The sequence below is a fragment of the Portunus trituberculatus genome, chromosome 47, assembly GCF_017591435.1.
Source record: "Portunus trituberculatus isolate SZX2019 chromosome 47, ASM1759143v1, whole genome shotgun sequence".
Taxonomy (NCBI): Eukaryota; Metazoa; Arthropoda; class Malacostraca; order Decapoda; family Portunidae; genus Portunus; species Portunus trituberculatus.
In genome coordinates this window covers 12,550,549-12,575,397 of record NC_059301.1, presented here as the reverse complement: position 1 = coordinate 12,575,397, position 24,849 = coordinate 12,550,549, and the positions used below count along the sequence as shown (strand labels likewise).

General features: G+C 42.1%; 1 protein-coding gene across 1 annotated transcript in view; it reads left to right on the top strand.

Annotated features, from left to right (window-relative positions):
• The window catches only part of LOC123520578 (flocculation protein FLO11-like), a 124,961-nt gene that overhangs the window by 53,299 nt on the left and 46,813 nt on the right, over positions 1-24,849 (top strand). The window lies entirely within an intron of this gene.

Genomic DNA, 24,849 nt, shown 5'->3' with positions numbered 1-24,849 from the left:
TTTGCTCATTCACCCTTGTCTTTACTACTTCTGTCCGTCCTTGGCCTGTGTTCAAGAAGCGTTTTGTTTTCTCACCACAACTATTTTCAAGCTACAGAGATGACTAGCGGGATTCCTAAGAGTGTTTTTTCCGTTGATAATGTAGAAATATTGTTGATCTGTCACTAGAAAGGTAAAAAAGAAAAAAAAAACTCCCCTCAAACTCTTATAACTTTAACTAAAGCCCTTAGAAAGCAACGGAGATGCAGCGCAGACGTGTTTCAGAATATGCCCTTTGACTAACTCTGCCCTTATTTAAATCTCACGCCTTTTCTCGGTTTGCAATTACTGCGTTTCAGAAAAGACAACATTTTACTTTTTTGGTGCACAGACATACTTTTCACAAACAAATTATTTCAAAGATAGCATTTAGAGGTCGTTTGTCCTCACTGCAGCAAAATTTAGAGCTTAAGGCAAGATTATAAGTTAAAACCAAACTCCCTGAAGACTCACTGCAGCAGATTGTTTTCCTTCCCCAAGACACGAGGCGGCGGTGAAGCAGCATGTCTGTGGAGGTAAGACGAGACTCTCCTTAAAGCTTATACCAACGTACTTTGCCAACAGAAACCAGGACAGTGGGTAGGAGTGACAAGAGAACTAGGACAATAAAAATCAATACAGTTGAGACGAGTAATTAGGTATGTGAAGCAGTAAAAGTAAACACGATGGACAGTGTTAAGTAGGAACGAAGAAAACTAGTCAAACTGGCACCTCCGCTAGTCAGTTCTGATCAAAACAAACGCAGATGAAGGGAAACGAGAACCAGAAGTAGTGAAGCAATAGAGTAATGAATAAAGATAACAGGACAAGAGAAGCAACATGACAAGGTGGAGTGTATATGGACAACTGAGGGAACTGACAAAATAGGATAAGATACATCAGATATGGGTAACGAGGGAGATAGAACAAGGGAAGTACGTAGTTACAATGAAAAACGTTAAATGAATGGGGAGAACTAAAGTATTGGAGGAAAAACAGTAAATACAACAGGTAGGAATACGAGTTATTGAAAGAAAGAAGCAGAATAACAGGAATAACCGCAAAAGATATACTAGCAAATGCAGTGAAGAGAAGTAACTGAATAAGTGGAGAATCGAATTGAATATAATGAAAAGAACAAGTGAAGAATAGATTAGATACAAGGAGCAACCAGACACTCGGAACAAGGCTACGGAAGATTGTTTTCTCTCTTTCCTGGGAAAGAGTATTCATAAACATTATAATATTGCTTTTTTTAAGGTATTAGCATTGGAAAACACTTGCTATTAGGAAGGAATGTGTGATATTTACATTCATATTGAAATACTTGGGTTATTGTTATCATGGACTACGGATCCATTGTTCATTATTGCTCTAATTACTTTGCCTATGTGGGACACTAATGAACGATCAAATACACAGCCAATGATGATGACCACAATGTGAGACCGGTAATTGTTAAGCTTGATTTTATTTAATTACACAATCATCGCTTTTAGTTCTCACAAAACGTAACAAGGATACAAGTCTGGTGCAAGTTCTAGAAGGTGGCTTAGAATTGAGTGGCGGAAACCTTGTAGTGTTCAGTTTACTTTCGTTAAACTTGTTAGGTTATTCAAATCAGCCAAACCAAGTAACTGTCAGCGTCACTGGCAGTACAGGGTCAACAAACATGAGGTTTAGGCTTACAATAGATAATGAAGAGTGTAATTTGATGTTTGGATATTACGCTTCAGAGTAGTCACCAGTGGCGAGTGTTTCAGTAACAGAGTGCCAGGATGCTGAGTACTGAGTCCTGAGGGAAGGAATAGTAAATTAATAGTGATACGAACAGCTCTTCCCAGGACAGGCTTGACGGGCCGTAATGAAGGCCTGTACCGGCGCCAGTTACCACATCCACACTGTGTACGTACGGCTGAACCTCCACCGCCAGATTTAGCCTCCACTTATAACTTTCATGAAATGCATTCATGAATTCCTCCATAAAGTATTCGTATTCACATTCGATATAACAATATTTCTTTACATTTGAATTAATTTAATATTTTCAGAAAATAAAGGTATTAGTTTTCACATTCGAACACTGAACTCTTGTATTCATCCCATCACTGCAGGCGCTGCCCGAAGCGTCGCTAAGTCAAGAATAAACCTTTTTATTGGCAAAGTGCCTTTCAAAACATTCAACCCTCCACACCTCCCTCCATCAAGTATTATATATATATATATATATATATATATATATATATATATATATATATATATATATATATATATATATATATATATATATATATATATATATATATATATATATATATATATATATATATATATATATATATATATATATATATATATATATATATATATATATATATATATATATATATATATATATATATATATATATATATATATATATATATATATATATATATATATATATATATATATATATATATATATATATATATATATATATATTATATATATATATATATATATATATATATATATATATATATATATCTTTCGATTTTATTCTTTCGAATCAGCATCACATTTGGCGGAAAGTGAAGTACTAACCATTGGTACTCAACAGTCTGGTTTGTGGCGCGCGTGTGCGTCATCTTGATAGTCGCCAATTGCCGAGACTCACGAACCCAAATTTGAATGCGTTTGTATGTACCCAGCCAGACGGGAGACATTCAAGTGATTCCCCTTCCCTCCTCTGTGTGTGTGTGTGTGTGTGTGTGTGTATATATATATATATATATATATATATATATATATATATATATATATATATATATATATATATATATATATATATATATATATATATATATATATATATATATATATATATATATATACACACACACACACACAGAGAGGAGGGAGGGGGGGAATCACTTGAATGTCTCCCGTCTGGCTGGGTACATACAAACGCATTCAAGTTTGGGTTCGTGAGTCTCGGCAATTGGCGACTATCAAGATGACGCACACGCGCGCCACAAACCAGACTGTTGAGTACCAATGGTCAGTACTTCACTTTCCGCCAAATGTGATGCTGATTCGAAAGAAAAAAAATGAATGAATAGATGAATAAATGATTGAATGTATAAATAGAAATAAAAATATGATAAACGAAACGTTGCAGTCTATTGTAAGCAGTTGAACTGGTTGAACACAAAAAAGGATAATGTAGATGTAAAGAAAGAAATATGAAGCACACACTATCACAAAAACGTCTCTCAATATTCCTCAAGGTTTCCTCGCTGTGCGCGTTCTGCATTGTATATTCCGGCGGCTGGTCAAGGCGGAGCAAATCTGCAGAGTGGAAGGCAGTTTCCAAACCACAAGGCTTCAATTAAAGGATTTTCTTCAAGTCCCACAAAATACCTTGCGTGATGATCAATATTATATCGCTTAAGAACTGAGAGCACCGTTCGCCAAGATAAGATAACGCGGCTTGATGATCCAAAAGCACCAAATTTATCCTGATGCAGAGGTCGGAATTAATCTGGTAATACATTAATTCATTGATGTCTTGGAGGAGGATGACAAAAGTTTCTGAAGTGGTCAGTGTGAGGCTGCAGAGGTGACGCCCGCCGCCAGAGTGAGGTGGCTGCAGTGTCAGAGTGGCGGTGGCGTTGTTTGGTCAGGCTGGACCATAAAAGTGATGCCTCAGCTAAATGGAGCGCCAGGGATCGGTGCGCACAGCCGCGGCAAGAAACAATAGGCACCTCAGAAAACCTTCCGCCGTCTATTAATTACAGACAAAAGATGGCCGCCGCGTCAGTGGAGCAACGTTCATCTGCAGCGGGAAATGTTCCTTGCACAGACACCGATATCGACCACGCCTGTGTGTGTGTGTGTGTGTGTGTGTGTGTGTGTGTGTGTGTGTGTGTGTGTGTGTGTGTGTGTGTGTGTGTGTGTGTGTGTGTGTGTGTGTGTGTGTGTGTGTGTGTGTGTGTGTGTGTGTGTGTGTGTGTGTGTGTGTGTGTGTGTGTGTGTGTGTGTGTGTGTGTGTGTGTGTGTGTGTGTGTGTGTGTGTGTGTGTGTGTGTGTGTGTGTGTGTGTGTGTGATTATTAGATATAAATAAATAAATAAATATGTAAATACAACACACACACACACACACACACACACACACACACACACACACACACACACACACACACACACACACACACACACACACACACACACACACACACACACACACACACACACACACACACACACACACACACACACACATATCCCCTTCACAAACACTCTCTCAGGGCCACAGCAAAACTTCACTTTTACCAGCACACTATTCATCTCTCTCTCTCTCTCTCTCTCTCTCTCTCTCTCTCTCTCTCTCTCTCTCTCTCTCTCTCTCTCTCTCTCTCTCTCTCTCTCTCTCTCTCTCTGCGCGCGCATACACACACACACACACACACACACACACACACACACACACACACACACACACACACACACACACACACACACACACACACACACAGTATATTCTTCTGGTAATATAACGAAACTCCATCCACGGACAACATAACTCTTCCTCTCACGTCTTGTCTTCACCCTCTCGTGTTTTGTACCTCCTCCTCCTCCTCCTCCTCCTCCTCCTCCCTTTTCTTCTTCCTCCTTTCCTTGCTTTTCTCATCCATGTCTTTCTCCTCCTCTCCTACTTCCCTTCTCTTTATCTCTCCCCCTCCTCCTCCTCCTCCTCCTTCTCCTCTTCCTCCTTGCCATGCTCTTATTGCCATGCCACCTCGCTGTTCTCCTCTTCTTCATTCTCTTATCTTCTTCCTCTTCCGATTTATTGATGTGCTACATTTATTTCCTTCTCTCTCGTTTTCACCAGTTACTTTTTCTTCCTTCCTTCTTCTGATATTTCGTTTCTCCTCCTCCTCCTCCTCTTCTTCTTCTTCTTCTTCTTCTTCTTCTTCTTCTTTCTGGTTCTTTCTCCTGGTCTTCTTTCTTATTCTCTTTTTCTATATTCTTGCTTTGTTTCTTATCTTATTTTTATTTTTCTGATTCCTCTTTCGTTTCTTCTTCTTCTTTTTCTTTTCTTTCTTTCTATCTCTCTTCTTTTATTATTTCTTCTTCTTCTTCTTCTTCTTCTTCTTTTCTTTTCTTCTTCTTCTTCTTTTCTTCCTTTTCTGAAGCTGCCATCACCATTATTCATCTCTCTCTCTCTCTCTCTCTCTCTCTCTCTCTCTCTCTCTCTCTCTCTCTCTCTCTCTCTCTCTCTCTCTCTCTCTCTCTCTCTCTCTCTCTCTCTCTCTCTCTCTCTCTCTCTCTCTCTCTCTCTCTCTCTCCCTACCCTTCCCTTCTTTCTTCCCCTTTCTCCCACCAACCTTCAATCACAACCCTTTCCCCACCACCACCACCACCACCACCACCACCAACCAACCACGTGTCCTCTTCAGTGGGTTTCAAGCGCTGTGTCTGGGTTATGCACGTTCAATACCACGGCGGGCCTGGGCTCTGACACATCTATCGGTAATCCTATCAAGGCATTTCTCATGTAGTTTCACGCTTTGATTGTCACAACTTGATGGAGAGTGAATGGAAGAGGGAGTCAGAGGAAGGGGAAGGAGGGCTAAGGTGAAATGGGAGATGGGAGAGAGAGAGAGAGGGAAGGAGCGCTGGGTGAAGACAGGAGAGGTGTTCAGGGTTGGTGGGTGGAGGAGGAGGAAGGATCTATCTAGCTAGCAGTTTCCCCCAAGGTTGCTTATGTCTTTGATCAATAGCCTTGACAGACTTGCACAAACAGGATGGAAAGTGGCGCGTTGTGATGGCTGGTAATGCAATAGTAACGTGTGTGTGTGTGTGTGTGTGTGTGTGTGTGTGTGTGTGTGTGTGTGTGCGCGAGAGAGAGAGAGAGAGAGAGAGATAATTATCCCCCCAAGACTATGTTACAAAATAGAAACGTGATAATATGACTACTATTTTGTTTTCCCTGATTTTAAAAAGTGGAAGGATTAGTGACGGAATCCGAGACGACAAAGGACGTTCACTGAGGAGGAAAGAGAAATTAGTAACTATTGCTCTTTAAAAATATCTAATGAGAGGAACGATCGTTTTAAATGCTCCGTCTTCAAAGTGTACGTTACGTAAGTCAGTCCATCCGTCACAGGCTACTGGAAAACTAATTAATGGCGGGAAAAGGTGTTCACTATTTGTTTGTAGGATGAATATTATTATGTGTTATTATTATTATTATTATTATTATTATTATTATTATTATTATTATTATTATTATTATTATTATTATTATTTTTATTATTGTTATTATTGTTATGATGATGATGATGATGAAGATGAGGATGATGATGATGTAGATGATAATTAGCTGTCAATAATGTGTGTGTGTGTGTGTGTGTGTGTGTGTGTGTGTGTGTGTGTGTGTGTGTGTGTGAGCCTGTACGTATTTACCATCTGGATATGCAAACACACACACACACACACACACACATACACACACACTTTCTCCTACTCGGTCAGTAAACTTTTACCTCAAGATCCATTTGCTCTTAGAATCCGACCTCTTTCGCTCCTCCTCTTCCTCTTCCTCCTCCTTCCCCCCCCCCTCCTCCTCCTTCTCCTTCTCCTCCTCCTCCTCCTCCTCCTCCTCCCCTTCGCCGTGTATTTGCATCCCTTTGAGCGTCTTCTTGTACTGGGATAGAATGTGTATTTATAGTCCTCCACTTTGAGCCGGAGAAGTTAAATTTAGGGGGTCAGTCCTGCCATACACATTCCCTTTAAGACAGCTGCGGTATATGCATGTTCCTCCTTGCCCTCTACTCTCCTCCTTCTCTTCTTCCTCTGACTTCCTTCTCCTCCTCCTCCTCCTCCTCCTCCTGGTTTCCCTTCGTCCTAGTGCCAGTTCTGTGGTATGCCATTTAACGTGTCTAGGGACCTTCCTCTGAAACGCCTCTGTACCGCATTTCCACCACCTCCACCACCTCCACCTTCACCGCCTCCATCACCACCAACACCTCTACTAAACCCACCACATGCAAAAGGTTTTAAAAGAAGTTACATAGATTTGACAAGGGTGTTTTTGCGGGTCTAGTGACAGAGTAGCAAGATTCGTACGTTAAAAATAGTAAAATATTGTTGAAAACGCCGGGAAGAATGGTTGTGGTGTGAGATTAAAGCATTTCTCAATACTCCAGCACACAAGTTGCCCCTTTCCTCTTTCTCCCACGCAAACCTTGGCTCATAATTACGTGACATCTTTAAAACCAAGATTTTCAACTCATTATCTCATCCTTTTTATGCGTGTGATTGCATGCATCGTGTAGATTTTGAGTTGACAAGGATGTTTTTACGGTTCTAGTGACAGAGTAGCAAGATTCGTATGTTGAAAATAGATGAAGCAGTCTTGAGAATGAGGGAAGTCATCTCTGTTACCTTTGATAATAGTTGTGGTGTGAGATCAAAGTGTTTCTCAATACCCTTATTTACAACCTCCCCTCTCCTCTTCCTCCCTCGCAAACCTTGGCTTATAATTACGTGATATCTTTAAAACCAATGATTATCACCTCATTACCTCATTCTTTTTGCGTGTGATTGCGTGTAGTGTGTAGATATTTCTTGCCTTGTTAACCTACCCACCATCGACCGTCGCTTCACTGTTCCCTGGTTCGTTGTGCGGGATTGTTCACACTGATTAGAATTCTTGTGTAGTTTATCTTTCTTTTTCTTAAGTCGCATTATTTCTCCGGCCGGGGTCTTACTTGCTGTGCGGCTTGTGTTGTTCATTGATCGAGCTGGTCTGCCTCTCGCCTTGATGTTTTGAAGTATCTGTGGTTTGCTTCTGTTGGTTGAGATTCTGTAAGCGTTGGTCTGCATTCTTAACCTCTTCAATACTGGGACCCTTTTTTACCTTGAGATTTGTGTACGATTAGACCATTTCATTGACATTAGGGAGGGTCTATGGAGGGTAGAAGATTAATGACCACAGTCTTCACTATTCTATTCCCCAACATAAGTTTTTGAAGCTGTATAAACTCACCAAATAGTAAGCAGAGTGAATATGGAAACGCGTCACGGTACTGAAGGGGTTAGTTGTTACGTATGGTGTTCTTGATCTACTTTTTTTTCCCTTCTTTTACTTTTTTACTTTTTCTGTCTCTCTTTGTTGACCTTCCTGTCTGTGTTACTGCCCTTCTGTCTCTCTGTCTCTCACTCTCTCACTCTCTCTGTATCTGTATCTGTCTATTCGTTTGTCTCTCTCTCACTCTCTCTCTCTCTCTCTCTCTCTCTCTCTCTCTCTCTCTCTCTCTCTCTCTCTCTCTCTCTCTCTCTCTCTCTCTCTCACCTTTCTTTGTCCTCTCGCTCTTGTGTTTTTTCCTTTATTCCTATTTATTTCTTTGTATTCTTCAGCACCATTTATTCTTTATCTTTCCTCATTTTCTTCTGTTTCTTGCGTTTTCAATTTCACTTCATTATTTTTTATGTATTTTTTGTTGTTATTCTTATTCCTTTCTCTCTCATTCTCTCTCTCTCTCTCTCTCTCTCTCTCTCTCTCTCTCTCTCTCTCTCTCTCTCTCTCTCTCTCTCTCTCTCTCTCTCTCTCTCTCTCTCTCTCTCTCTTTCTGACCAGTCAACCAACAAATCTCTTAAGAATATAAGTTTCTTTTCTCTCATTTTTATGTGTTAGTTTTATTTTGCAGTATTTTCGTTATTGTAATTTTCTTCTTTGTTAATTTTGCTTCTATATATTCAATGATTCCGTTTTCTCTTCATGTTGTGTTTCTCCTTTTTTTGTTTTTGTTTTTTTCTTTCTGTATTTTTTGAGGGTTTTTGTGTTTTCTATATATATCTTCAGTTTATTTCTTCACTTTATCTTCGTCTCTCTCTCTCTCTCTCTCTCTCTCTCTCTCTCTCTCTCTCTCTCTCTCTCTCTTTTTTTTTTTTTTTTATTTAAACATAATTTATACAGAAGAACATGTACCCAAAGGCGCACTGTCGTGTGCTACCTATTCTAAGGGTACTACAATCTATTTCTCTACAATATTTACAAGACTTAAAAATAGATAATATACAAGATGGTCAGCATGTAAATGGAGCACTGTTCTTTTCACTTCACTAGCACTATTCACGCACTGCACTACACTGAGTGTCACGTCACAAAGAGTGTCAGAGGAGTTGGCAGTGTCTGTCTCCACTTATGTGCCATCAGTTTGACACTGTGTGTGTTCATCTCCTGGACGTGAGGCACCGCGGCCGTGAACAAGTTCCACATCCTGGAGACGCGTCCTGCGAAGGTGCGTTGATGCTGACACCCGTGGGATCGCGGCACCTCTACGGCGTCACCACCATTGAGCACCGTTCTCGTGCTCCGTGCGGTGACTCTCAGAGGATGACGCAGCCCTGCCAGATGTGGCACTCTTTGCACCTGTGCCTTATGGAACACTACGATCGCCGCCACATCTCTGCGGTGTTCCAGTGAATCAAGGGACGCTCAGGCTCTGGGTGAGGTGGTATTGCAGCATCTACTAGCCGTATGGCGCGGCGTTGGATGCTGTCCAGTCTCCTTCTGTGTGTGGCGGCACAGGACATCCAGGAGAGAGCTGCGTACTCAAGGTGGGGCCGCACCTGTGCCTTGTACAGCAGCAGTCTCCCCTTCCTGTCGAGGAAACTGGCGATCCTTCTGAGAGCGGAGATCCTGTGAGAGGCTTTCTTGGCAATGGATTTGACATGGCTGTCAAACCTCAGCCCTCGATCCACCTCCACTCCAAGTATCTTGACGTCATCTTGGAGTGGGAGAGCAGCAGCGCCAAAGACAACTTTCCTGCCATTGCTGCCATGGCGGCTGGGGACCGAGAGACAACCATTGCCTGTGTCTTCTCCGGCGCGAATGTCACTTGCCAGCGAGCACCCCACTCCTCTATCACTCGTAGCTGCTGATTGATGGCCTCAGCAGCCCGCCCACTGTCCTGGCGTGGATAGGTATAGGAGAGGGTGCAGTCATCAGCATAGGCCTTGACTCCTGGCAGTAGCTGGAGAAGATCATCCACGTAGATATTCCACAGGAGTGGGCCAAGAATTGAACCCTGTGGCACTGATGCCTCCACAGGCAGGGACTCAGATGTTTGCCCGTTGACAACCACCTTGAGGCTTCTGTCCTGCAGGTAATTTCCCAGGAGTCGTAGCAAGCCACCCTGGATGCCTTTAGCACGAAGCTTTTCCAGTAATCCGTTGTGCCATACTTTATCAAAAGCTCCAGCTATGTCCAAAGCAACCACTATAGTGTCCTTGCCGTCGTCGAGGGCGTCCTGCCACTGCCTGGTGAGAAGCATCATTAGGTCGGAGGTTGACCTTCCAGGTCTGAACCCAAACTGTTGGTCTGAGAGGAGGGCATTGTCCTTGAGATGGCTACACACCACCTCTGCCACGACCCTCTCAAACACTTTACCCACCACTGACAACAGGGATATGGGTCTGTAGTTTTTTGGGTCCGTCCTGGAGCTTTTTGTGTGCAGGAACTACTCGAGCCTCCTTCCACACTGAAGGCCAGACGTTTTCCCGTACACAAGTTGTGAACTTGGGTGAGAGGGGCAGCCAGTTCCTGGGAGCATCGCTTCAGCAGGTGCGGGCTGATGTCATCAGGGCCGGTAGCTTTCTGTGTGTCCAGCCCCGCAATAATCGCTTCACCTGCTGATGCGTCACCTCCACCATGGTGACAGTCTTCTCACATTGCTGGACCAGCTGAGGCGGTGGCTGCTGTGGATTCCCCACCTTCATTTTTCCAGCAAACAAGGAAGCCAGCAACTGTGCCCTCTCCTTACTGCTGGTGGCGACAGTACCGTCCTGCTTGCTGAGGGAGGGATGGATTCTTGGTGGCCAGTTCCTGTTTGTCCTTAACAAGGGACCACCAAGTTTTGTTTCCTACGCCAGTGCCACACAGTTTCCGGCGCAGGCTTTCCTCCCACTTTTTTAAGGCCCACTTGCTGGTTACCACCATCCTCCTGCATGCAGCCCTATGCAAGTCCTTGTTGCGCCGAGTCGGGTTCCTCTTGTAGCGGAGCCAGGCAGCATACTTTGCCTCAGCAGCAACACGGCAACGGTAGCCAAACCATGGCTGATCCGTCGGTCTGGTGGTGTATTCCCTGTGTGGGACGTGGCGTCTCTGGAGGGCGAGAAGGTGAGAGGTGAGTGCAAGTGCTTCACTCTCTGCTCCTCCCTGTAGCAGAGTGGCCCATGGGGTGTGGGTCAGGTCGCGGCGCAGGGAAGCCCAGTCTGCTTTGTTCCACAGCCAGATGGTGCGGGTGGTGGCCTCGTCCCGAGCCACGCCCACTTCCAGCTGTGTCAGTACAGCGTGATGATCAGAGCTGCCCACGAGCCCCAGCTGATGACACTGAAGCTTGTCCTCCTGGTAGTCTGAGATGACAGGGTCTAATGTCCCTCCTCGTTCATGTGTGGGGAAGGTGACATGATCTGTCAGACCCTGCACCTCAGGAGATTCTCGTAGGCGTCTCTTTCCAGGTGGTGATTGAGATCCCCCACAATCAGCACGTGGCTGCAGCTGTGTGCCATCATCAGGTTGTCTAAAGTCTCAGTCAGGTACAGGAGTGAGTCAGGCCCTTGTCGCGGGGGGCGATACAGGGCACACAGTAAGAGGGCTGAGCGGTCTGCCAGCGTTACTCGGAAGTACATCATCTCCATCAGTGGAGGCGTGTCTATGTCGAGTAGCTGGGCCTGCATTCCTTCCTTGAAGCAGACAGCCACTCCACCTCCTGTTCGCTCCTGTCGGTCCCTCCTCACCCAGTGGGTGAAGCCCTGCATCCTGCCATACGTGGGCTCCACCTCACTGTTCAGCCATGTCTCTGTCACCACAACAACGTCTGCATTGTGTCGTTGCACACAGTTGTGGTATAAGTCTCTCTCTCTCTCTCTCTCTCTCTCTCTCTCTCTCTCTCTCTCTCTCTCTCTCTCTCTCTCTCTCTCTCTCTCTCTCTCTCTCTCTCTCTCTCTCTCTCTCTCTCTCTCTCTCTTCTCTATTGTCTTCTTTTATTCCTGTCATATCCTGTTTATTGCGTGAGTTAGTTTATTGCCACATCTCTCTCTCTCTCTCTCTCTCTCTCTCTCTCTCTCTCTCTCTCTCTCTCTCTCTCTCTCTCTCTCTCTCTCTCTCTGAAACATAAGTAATTTGTTTTTTTCATTCATTTTTTTCTTCCTTAGTTCTTTTTTCATATGTTTTGTGTGATCTTTGCTTCTGTGTGTGTGTGTGTGTGTGTGTGTGTGTGTGTGTGTGTGTGTGTGTGTGTGTGTGTGTGTGTGTGTGTGTGTGTGTGTGTGTGTGTAATTGCGTTTGGTTTATATCATTAGTGTTTTTAGTGTCTTATCTTCATTTTTATACAATTTTTAGGTTTTTTTTTTTTTTTTTTTTGCTGTTGTATTTTTTTTTTCTGTATTATCCATCAGGCTTTCATTTGTTTCGTGTTTGATGGTGTTAAAGTATGATTAGTCTTCTATTCATTGCCAGTAGTAGTAGTAGTAGTAGTAGTAGTAGTAGTAGTAGTAGTAGTAATAGCAGTAGTAGTAGTCTTATAATTTATTTTTTATCATTACTATTGTTACTACTACTACAACTATTACCACCACCACCACCACCACCACCACCACCACCATTGCTATTATTACACGAAAATAACGTTAATTCCTTTATTATTTTTTTCTCCTTCATTCAAACAAACCCAATTAGAACTTATACTAAAAATATCATTCCTTTTTTTAACCTTCATTCTTTCAACTATTTATCAATCTTTCGCCTTTCCCTTTCTATCTCTCTCTTCGCACTCTTCTTTATCTTCTCTTTATTTGCTATTGCTCTTCTCCTTTTTCTCTCTTTTTCCTCCCTTTCTTTTTTTCGCCTACTCGTGGCCTTGGCTGCTCCTCCTTCCTCTTCCTCTTTCCTTCTCCCTCTTCCTTCACTCTCCCCGGACGCTTCCTCGCTTCCTCTTCTCTCAGAACTTTACCCTCCCTCCCTCCCTTTCTCCCCGTCCCTCTCCCTCCCTGTCTCTCCCTCCCTCTCCATCTCTCTCCCTCCCTCAGTAACCAACCTTCAGCCTCACCCTCCCTCCAGTTCCTTCTTCCTCTTTCGGTCCGTTTCTCTTCTTGTGTTCCTCTTTTACAAGGGTCCCTCCTCCTCCTCCTCCTCCTCCTCCTCCTCCTCCTCCTCCTCCTCCTTCCTTCTTCTTCTCCTTCTCTTCTTCTTATCCTTCTTCTTCTCCTTATTCTTATTCTTCTTCATCTTCTTTTTCTTCTTCTTTTCTTCTTCTCCTCTCTTCTTCTTCTCCTCTTTCTCCTCCTCCTCTGCTTCTTCTTCGTCTTCTTCTTCTTCTTCTTCTTCTTCTTCTTCTTCTTCTTCTTCTTCTTCTTCTTCTTCTTCTTCTTCTTCTTCTTCTTCTTCTTCTTCTTCTTCTTCTTCTTCTTCTTCTTCTTCTTCTTCTTCTTCTTCTTCTTCTCCTCCTCCTCCTCCTCCTAGTCCTCCTCCTCCTCCTCCTCCTCCTCCTCCTCCTCCTCCTCCTCCTCCTCCTCCTCCTCCTCCTCCTTCCAACACGGCCAAAACGAGGACAGTTTCTTGTGCATTTCTTGTATTGGTCTTTATGGAAAATTCTCTCTCTCTCTCTCTCTCTCTCTCTCTCTCTCTCTCTCTCTCTCTCTCTCTCTCTCTCTCTCTCTCTCTCTCTCTCTCTCTCTCTCTCTCTCTCTCTCTCTCTCTCTCTCTCTCTCCAACTCGTGTTTATTCATTTACATTAGGTTAGGTTAGGGTAGGGTAGGGTAGGTCAAGTTAGGTTAAATGTCCTAAATTAGATAAGAGGAGAGGAAAATAAATGAAGTATGTTTGCTGTCTGCTGTACTTACACACACACACACACACACACACACACACACACACACACACACACACACACATACGTACTCGAGAGAAGCGAGGGCGTTGGGGCTGGGGCGGAGGGGGGAGGAGATGGCAGCATTTCCTTTATAAGTTCTAGCGGAGTTTGCACGGTTCGTAGTGAGTAAACAACGTCAGTAAATAGACAAACGAATAAACAAGCAGGCCAGGCATAGTACGTACACATGATGAACAAACAAACTAAAACGGATTGTCCTTATTTGCACAACAGAAGGCGGATCAAGGGCTGAATAAACATGACGGAGGAAAACTTTATAGCTTGTGGCACACCGTCGAGACACACACACACACACACACACACACACACACACACACACACACACACACACACACACACACACACACACACACACCACAGTGAGAAAAAAAAAAGGGGAAGGGAAAAATTGTAAGAGAGTGAGATCCAAAAGACGAAATTAATTTTGACTCTTTGGAGATGCCGCGAAGCTCCTCTGTTGAATGAAAGTGTGGAGGGAAGGATGGCAGGAAGGGAGGCAAGGAAAATAGAAAGGTACGAAAGAAGGAGCAGAATGCAAAGGAGGAAGAAAGAAGGGAGAGATCTAGGAAGAGAGAAAGAAGAAAGGGAGAAAAAAGAATGGTAGAGGGGAAGGGAAAGAGGGAAATGGCAAACAAGGAGAAAAGAAGGGGAAAAAAGAAAAGGAAGGAAGGAGTAAAGAAAGAAAGAAGGGAGGAAGGATAAAAAGGAACAAAAGAAGGGAGGTAAAAACAGTCTTTCTAGAATTTTTACAAGTTACTGTAAAGTGAATGAAGAAAGAGACTCACTTTTGAAAGGATGAAAAGACTATGTAAATTTCATTCTACTCATTATCACGAATATAAAAAGGGGGAGAAACACAGCTAAGTTATTGCATTAGAAAGAACAAAAGTCTACCTTGAATGCTCACCAAAAGCAGGGAAGGTAGAAAACGAAGACTTAATGAAACTCTTGCATCTTGAAGCGCGAAGTAAAATGTCCTCAAACCACTTTACAACTTGCATAAGATTAACAAGAGACCAACCATTCACAATATGACGTTAGCAATAAGACAGTTGATTTTAGATTTTACCAGTTACTACCAATAAAGGAATAAGGATTTAGAGAGATTTCTGCAACAGTGTGCTATAAAAGTTTACCTCTTACGGAGAAACAAGAATGCAAAAGACTCACTAAAGATCCCTGGTGTAAGAACTGGGGACAAAAACAAGCCGCCTGAGAGTGTGTTGTGTGTCCACCATTGTTGGGGCAAAACTAAAAGAAAAAAAAGAAAAGAAAATGAGAAGGACAGTCTATTAGGAAGGACAGTCTATTAAGAATGAGTCTATTAGGAAGGACAGTCTATTAGGAAGGACAGTATATTACAGATTTTGCTAGTTCGGAGACTGCAGAGATTCGAAGGCCATGGAAATTCTTGTATGACGAAAACTGACGGAAAGGAAACACAGGAAAGTGTGATGAATTTTATAGGAAGAAAGAAAATAGCATAAGGAAAGTTTATTATCAAATTTACCAATACGAGGAATGAAAAAAATAACCGAGAAACTATCTAAACAATATTCTTGCATTATGAAGTGTGACGGAAGAGAAACGAGAAAATGTGTGGCGAGGTTTTATATACAAGGAAGAGAAAAAAAAAAGCGAGAAAAAAAAAAAGAGGAATACAACAAGAACGCTATCATGAATTTATCCAAGACGAAAAATGAGGAAACTAAATTAAAACCTAAGTAAATATATTCGTTCATTAAGAAAGGTGACAAGAAAATTAGAACGTATAACAAGTTTTGTGCGAAGGAAGGAAACTAAAGTGAGGGAAGTTTATTGACAAATTTTACCAATACGAAAGCAAGGAAAGAAAGAGAGAAGAGAGAGAGAGAGAGAGAGAGAGAGAGAGAGAGAGAGAGAGAGAGAGAGAGAGAGAGAGAGAGAGAGAATCCTTCCTGATGTAATAAAAGTGACAAAAAAAAGGTTTGAGAATGAATAACAAGATTTTGTAAGAAGAAATAAATAAAAAAAAAGAACAGTACATATTTTTTTCCGTTACCAAGAATGAAGAAAGAAAGCAAAAGAAAAAGACACCTCTGTGATGCAACAAAGACGAAAAAGACAAAAATAATTAAATCGATTTTGTAGGAAGGAAAAGAAATCAAAGAAAGGAAAAACATAATAGTAATTTTTTTCCCGATACCAAGAATGACGAAAAAAAACAAAAATAAAGAGAAAAAAAACACTTCGATGATGCAACAACGAAGACAAAAATGACAAAAAATAATGAAAGCTAACTAAAAGAAGGGAAAACAGTTTATCCTAATTTTTTTGGTTAGAGAGCGAATAATCACCTGAAGTATATTTAGATAACCAGGACAATTAACCCCTTCAATACGGGGACACATATTTACCTCGAGATTTATGTACGATTAGACCATTTTGTTGACATTAGGAAGGGTCTAGGGGGGGTCAGAAAATTAATGGCCACAGTCTTCACTATGTTAATCTCTCACATGAGTTTCCGAAGTTGCATAAAGACACCAGATAGTAAGAAGAATGAATATGAAAACGCGTCATTATACTGAAGGAGTCAATTGGGAATGCTGACTTGTATGAGAGAATGTGATATTTAGAAAACTTGTCAGTGTCTATGGAGTTATACCTGGAGTTAACTATTTCCTGACCTAGACCATTCACTTACATCATTTACCTATGCCTATTACCTATTTTTTGTATGTTATGGCCTATAGCGCCTATCTACACCATTTGTCTATACCATTTATGGAGTTGTGCATGGAATTAACTATTTCCAGACCTATACCATTTACCTACGCCATTTACCTATACCACTTACCTGTACCATTTACATGCACCATTAACTTATACCATTTATGAAGTTATACCTGGAGTCCCCTATTTCCAGACTTTTACCATTTGCATCATGCCTTTTTTTAAATCTTTTTTTATTTCACAGCATTGCCCATAAAGTTTATATAGCTTGAAAAGGCCAATTATTTCACAGCATCGCCCAAAAAACTTCTTTATAGCTTACAAATTCTTATTATTTCACAGCATTACCCAAAAAAAACTTCTATTTAGCTTGCAAACGGGTTATTATATCACAGAATTGCCCAAAAATCTTCTTTATAGCTTACAAATTCTTATTATTTCACAGCATTGCCCATAAGACTTCTATATAGCTTGCAATTGTCCAAAAAACTTCTATATATAGCTTACAAAGGCCTAAATATCTCCCCTACCTATTATTTAAAAGAAAAACATGTATATAGCACAAATAGAATAAAGTGTTTTTAAAGTGCCTCAAGAAAAAAATATTAAAACGAAAGGAAAAGAAAAGACACACAAATATAAATCCCCAAACGAAAAGAAAAATACAAACGAACTAAAAAAAAATAGAAATCTGCTTCCTCTTGGCCTTCCCCCAAACCTCCCAGCCTCTCACTGCCTTACCCACACACACTCGCCACTACCCATGTGAAAAAGGCGGGAAAAACTAACGGGGAAGAGCATGTAGGCACTTTTGCACATGCATCGCGGGGACACTTATGCAGGAGGAGGAGGAGGAGGAGGAGGAAGAGGAGGAGGAAGAGAAAGAGGAGGAGGAGGAGGGAAGAAGTTAGCGGGTTCAAGTAGAAAAGCGTCCCCCTTTCTTTTCTTTTCTTTTTTTTCTCTCTGACAGGGCGGGAAGTCAGTAAGTGGCACGCCTTGCCTGCCGAAGTTCCAAAGGGCTGAGCGACTAATGCAATACTGGATACAGGAAAAATCAAGCCGTGAGAGTTTCTTTGCTAGTCACACAGTCATATATTTCGTGTCTCTCTCTCTCTCTCTCTCTCTCTCTCTCTCTCTCTCTCTCTCTCTCTCTCTCTCTCTCTCTCTCTCTCTCTCTCTCTCTCTCTCTCTCTCTCTCTCTCTCTCTCTCTCTCTCTCTCTCTCTCTCTCTCTCTCTCTTTCATGTAGGCACCTTCTCTTGCTCCTCCTCGTTGTCTGGCTGGCTGGATGGTGCTCTCTCTCTCTCTCTCTCTCTCTCTCTCTCTCTCTCTCTCTCTCTCTCTCTCTCTCTCTCTCTCTCTCTCTCTCTGGTTGCTTCTAAGCTAAATCCGTCTTTTGCGATGCTTTCTTCTTCTCCCTATACGCGTCTTCCCTCTTCTCTTCTCTCCTTTTTTTTCTTCTTTTCTTCCCTCCCTGCTTCCCTTCACATCTTTCTGGTCTTGTCGGTGAGTTTAGTGGCGAGGATAACAAGGACTGACCGCCTCACCAAGTACTGGCTGAGGAAGAGTTCTATGGCTATCTCCTCCACTCACAAACTCACGCTCCACTTCCTTGTTTTGTAACGTGATGCTCGAGGGTTGGTTGGCTGTGTTTGTTGTGTTTGCTTTCGTATAGTGGGGTGGTTTTCAAAGGTGAGGAATAGTGGTTCGCATCTGTGTCTTTGTTGTATTGAGAGTATACAGTTCTCGTTAGGTTATTAATACGCCAAATGAAAGCACACTCGCATGGGATTCCCGTCTGATGATATCCATTATACAGGGCTGTCGTAACAAGTCTAGGCACAGAAGCAGCAATGTTTGAAAATACTGCGCCATTGTTTTATCAAGTACAGCAACTTTTTTGTTTTATTTTGAACGTATTCATGCACCGGTGTTATCTCTGCACTTTCTGCGTTATTTTCTTTCTTTCTCTTTCCTTTCTTGTCGCATCGGAGGTCGTGTGTTTTGATCCGTGTAATGTTTTCTTCGATAATTGGCCAACACACGTAAGCTTTTTTTTCTTTTTCTCTCTCTTTCTCCTAAGTTCGTATCTAGTATTTTCTTGTGAAAATGGAAAGTTGTGCTTGCGTCTCTCCGTGCTGCTTGTCAAGGGCAGTGAAGGCCGCTGCGTCACGCCACCTGCCGGGAGGTCAACCCACCAAGGAACTAATTCGCCTAATATGGATGTAAAAAGATCGCCGCGACATTGTCAGTACCATCAGGGCGGCGATGCGAGGGTACCCACTGCCCACTGCCTGCCTCCTGGAACACACACACACACACACACACACACACACACACACACACACCTTGCTGCCTCCAGTGCCGAGCATCTGCGTTGTGTATACATTTGATCAAATCATGACCCGCTGTGCCAATGTGATGTAGATATAGTCAGTGTTGCCAACGCCCGTTAAAGCTGACGTGAGCAGCCGGAGACTCTCCCGGCGATCAATAGATGGCGTTGGCGCTCCTCCGCGGCCGCCAAGACCTTGCGAACTTGTGACACTGACATGGTTTTGCTGACCCACGTAAATCCAGTGGCCTGGGTGGCGGGGCGTGCAAGCCTGTGTCCTGCTGCACACGCACCGCTGCAGGAAGGTGGTCGCCGCAGCGTGATGGTGGCGGCGGCGGTGGTGGGGCGTCGCTGCCCTCTGGGCCGCCCATCGCCAGGGCTCCTCCTGCCGCAGCTCGCGAGGCCGCGAAAATTAATGACTTCCAGATAACGGAGATGCGTCAGCCGGGAACCAATTAATTAGTAAATATTCTCTCAAATCAGTTCGTTCGTTTTATATAAAAGTGGCCAGAATATCGGTCAAGTGTTGTGGTTGGAGGGAAGAATAAAATTTTTGAACCATTATATTTTTATATGTATCTCAAGGAGCATTCGGCCGCCGCCTGGTTGGCTCTAAAACTTTGGGTCGTAACGTCAAGAGATGTGCCGCCATCAGACCGAGATGATTCGTAATTACGGTATGACCTGCCTGGGAAATCACTCGGTATTAAATTTCTTTCCTACAAACAGAATACCAAACAGCGGCGTGCCACCAGTGGCGTGCCACCTCCCTCCCTGCAACTCTCCTAGGTAGGGCTATCTCGCAGCGCCGCCCGAGCCCCCGCACCACCCCACGCGCTGCCACAATCAGCATGACATTACCTGAGCCCGTCAGTATCCACCGGTAATGTTATTAATCATCCCATCGAGTTAAAGCGGTAGTGGGCGTATGGCTTGTTTATTTTTGTACGTGTGGAGGGATTTGCACCGCGCAATTAGAGCGAGGCGTCCCGCATGAACGGATCTTAGCGGCCAGGTGTGCTGATTCAGACGAAGGGGGAGGGAAGGATGGTAAGGGCGGGCCAAGAGGCAGGCGGGCGCAGGGAGTGAGTGCCTGGTGATGGCGTGGCGGCGATAGGTGGCCTTGTTGTGCCGCTACTGGACCCTGCTGGAGTGTTGCTGGAAACCCAATTTACTGGTGCCGGAATGTTGCTCGGCGCTACTTCCGTGCTTACCTCGTGCTCGGGAAACTTCAACGGGATGGCTGAGGGACGTTTCATGATGGCAGAGTGGTTGTTACTGTCATGTTATACTCTGGGGAGGGTGTTCTTCATGGCGCTGCGTTGTGGTGATGGCGGGCTTGTTTTGTGTTTTGCTTTAACAATTTTACTGATGTGACCATTCTTTGTTCACATTAAGAACACAGAATAATAGATGACATAGACACACACACACACACACAGAGAGAGAGAGAGAGAGAGAGAGAGAGAGAGAGAGAGTGTGTGTGTGTGTGTGTGTGTGTGTGTGTGTGTGTGTGTGTGTGTGTGTGTGTGTGTGTGTGTGTGTGTGTGTGTGTGTGTGTGTGTAGGATGTAATTTTCGCCCTTTTCTAAGCAACACATCCACATATGAACCAAAATCACGAGAACACGAACGTTAATAGCCATCAATGATAATGAAAAAAAAGCTACCTAGTATTGAAAAGGTTAAACGTAAAAGAAAGTGCTATCTAATATTCACACGCCAGAATCTTCCCATCTTCTTCCTCCAACACCACCTCCTGTCCTTCCGTCAACCAGCAAATTAGTGTCTTCATATTTCGCATAATAAACACAGCTGGCCTTCCCGCCGGTCTGTTATTCCCAGTTTCCGAGGCGCTGTGACACTTTCCTCTCCGTCGTGACCTGACCCAGTGAAGTTCTGTTATGAAGTCAAGAAATTAAGTGAACTCCTGCCTTCAAAACATAAACTCCCTCGCTCACACTAACTACATTTCAGATTCAGATTAATTAGAGTAAGTCCACGTCCAAGGCGCACCCGAGAGAGAGAAAACGTTAAACTAGGAAAAGAAAATGCTAAGCCAACACAACCAGGAGGAAAAATACCGCTGCCAAAACACACGATCAAACATTCAAGATGACGAGGGAGAACAGCGCAATAATTCAACGTGGACTCCTTTGACACAAATGGACGGACCGTTCTTCTTTATTTCATTCGGACATTCATTCTCCATTTTTCATATCTGTACTGCACCAGTCGAGGCGGCACAATAAACACACACACACACACACACACACACACACACACACACACACACACACACACACACACACACACACACACACACACACATACAGACATAAACAGATACCCCGGGATTCAGAAACGCCTTCCTCTCTCACCACGACAATTTTCCAAGGCCACAGAGACAATTAGCCGAGTTTTCAAGACAATTTCTCCTTTTAATAAACTAGAAATCTTGCCAATCTATCACCAGAGCTTTTAAAATACCGTTAAAAACACTAGCACCTTCAACTGGAGCCTTTGGAAAGCGGTGATGGTGAGAGAGCAAAGCGTTTCAGAATGCGGGCTATAGCCAGACAGAGCGCGAGTTGGTCCTTGTTACTATTGTTGTCGTTCTGTTGTGTACTGCGCCGCTGCTTCTGTCTAGCCGGAACATTTCATGACAGTCACATGTTGGCTGTATTTCGCTCTTAGTCCAGCGCCGAGAAATCACGTTTATTGTTTACATTTTGTCGATTTAGAGCACAGGTTTACGATACAATTTCTACGATATAATTTCTGCTTTCTCTTTAAGCCCCGTATGTTTGTGGGTCTGGTTGTCCGTCTCTCTCTCTCTCTCTCTCTCTCTCTCTCTCTCTCTCTCTCTCTCTCTCTATATATATATATATATATATATATATATATATATATATATATATATATATATATATATATATATATATATATATATATATCTATATATCTATATATATATATATATATATATATATATATATATATATATATATATATATATATATATATATATATATATATATATATATATATATATATATATATATATATATATATATATATATATATATATATATATATATATATATATATATATATATATATATATATATATATATATATATATATATAGATAGATAGATAGATAGATAGATAGATAGATAGATATATATATATATATATATATATATATATATATATATATATATATATATATATATATATATATATATATATATATATATATATATATATATATATATATATATATATATATATATATCTATCTATCTATCTATCTATCTATCTATCTATATGTCTATTTTTTATTATACTTATTTTTCTATCTATCATCCAGCCCTTGTGTGTGTGTGTGTGTGTGTGTGTGTGTGTGTGTGTGTGTGTCCGCATATATGAGTGTATGTATGTATGTATGCACTCGCTCGCAGAGGCAGTATATTTTTTTTGCTCGTTTCGTTGTCACTGGATGTAATGAAATATGGCGCGGCAGACCATCAAATTTATGACATTGCCAGATCGACATTATCACAGCTCTGTCCCCTTCCCTGCGTCGCCCGCTGCTGATAGTGCTGGTGACACCGAGATCAGAATGTGTAACTCTATGCTCTGTGTGTGTGTGTGTGTGTGTGTGTGTGTGTGTGTGTGTGTGTGTGTGTGTGTGTGTGTAATAATAATAATAATAATAATAATAATAATAATAATAATAATAATAATAATAATAATAATAATAATAATAATAATAATAATGATATACGATTTATGAGGAACTGCAGTACATATATACTGAAATATAAATAAATATGACTAGTATCTTAGCCTAGTGGTTTATGTGTGTGTGTGTGTGTGTGTGTGTGTGTGTGTGTGTGTGTGTGTGTGTGTGTTCCTTTCTACGTCACTATCTCTCTCTCTCTCTCTCTCTCTCTCTCTCTCTCTCTCTCTCTCTCTCTCTCGATAGGTAGATAGATAGATAGATAGATAGATATATAGATAGATAGATAGAGAGAGAGAGAGAGAGAGAGAGAGAGATAAATAAATAAATAGATAGGCAGGTAGAAGAGAGAGGAATAGATAAATAAATAGATAGATAGATAGTGAGATTGATGTATAGCTAGATAGATCCATGGATGGATAGATAGATAAATAAATAGATAAATAGATAGAAAATAGATAGTTTTGTAATTTTCCTCTCTCTCTCTCTCTCTCTCTCTCTCTCTCTCTCTCTCTCTCTCTCTCTCTCTCTCTCTCTCTCTCTCTCTCTCTCTCTCTCTCTGTTTAATTATATATTTTTTCCCTACCTCCCCTTCCCCTTCTCTTCCGTTCGCCGGTTCCCTCGTGATGTCTAAATTATTTTCATATATTTTATCCTCTATTTTATTAACGGTGATAAAGACGATGGAGGTACATACTATTAAGAGTGGCTGGTTTCCTCGTCCATTTCCTCTTTGCCACCCTCTCTTTCTCTCTTTCTCTCTTTCTCTCTTTCTGTTTTTCTCACTGTCTTCTTTCACTGTCTCTCTCTCTCTCTCTCTCTCTCTCTCTCTCTCTCTCTCTCTCTCTCTCTCTCTCTCTCTCTCTCTCTCTCTCTCTCTCTCTCTCTCTCTCTCTCTCTCTCTCTCTCTCTCTCTCTCTCTCTCTCTCTCTCTCTCTCTCTTAGTGATGTGTCTTGCGTTCATTATCTCTTTTCTTTTACTTTCTCCAACTTCAATTGCCTCGTGCCTCCGTCACTTCCTTCTTCACTCATCCCTCTTAGTCTCTCTCTCTCTCTCTCTCTCTCTCTCTCTCTCTCTCTCTCTCTCTCTCTCTCTCTCTCTATTAAACTTATTTCCCTTCTCTATAACAGACGAGAACTATTTTCGGGGCAAATTTTCCCTCCCGGGGCTTCTGTCACTAAAAGTTTAACCCAGAGTTTGTTGGCTTGTTTTCCCATTCGGCGAATAATATTTACTCGCACAAAATAAAGAAATAAATATGTCAGAAATGCTCACTCGGTGCTTATTCTGACCTACAACCTTTGAATTTGTTCCCATGCACGTGTAGGGGCGTAAGAACACAAAAGGGGCATAGAACAAGTGGCCAGTTCCTGTATGGATTAACTCCCTTCAGTAGTGAGAGGCATTTTACTTGATTTTTTTGGGTATAATTAAACGATTTTATTTGCATTAGGAAGGGTCTATGGAGGTGAAAAGATTAATGGCCAGAGTCTTTACTATTCTAATCCCAACATAAGTTTCTGAAGCTGTATAAAATCGGCAAATAGTAACCAGAATGCATGTGAAAACGCGTCCTGGTACTGAAGAGGTTAATGCTTATCTTTGCCATACACACTTATCATCCCTTTTTTATCATGGGTTTGTGTGAAGTTCCTTGTATTAAACCTTCCCATCGACTCTACTCTACACTAACAACATAATTACCAAGTCTATTCCAGTCATCCGATACTCTATTTTTTTTTAAACCATCTTCCTTTAATCTAAATTCATCAACTTGTATATAAATAAATAACGAAAATATGAACGTACCTTCCACCACGCTGCCACCTCAATATACACCTGGCACGCATTTCTCCTTTTCTCTCCTTTCATCTCCTAACTATTCTTCACACTTTAATTGTCCACTAATCACCCCTGAGATCTCTTAGTATTCACGCTATTAAGAGACTCCATCTCTTCTTGCGTCTCCCTTAATCCCACACCATTCCTCATCATCACCATCGCACAGTTCTTGAGTTCTTGCTTGCCGCCTCACCGTTCAGTCCTACTCGTCCCGCCTCTGTCCTCGCGCGGGCAAGAAGGCTTCT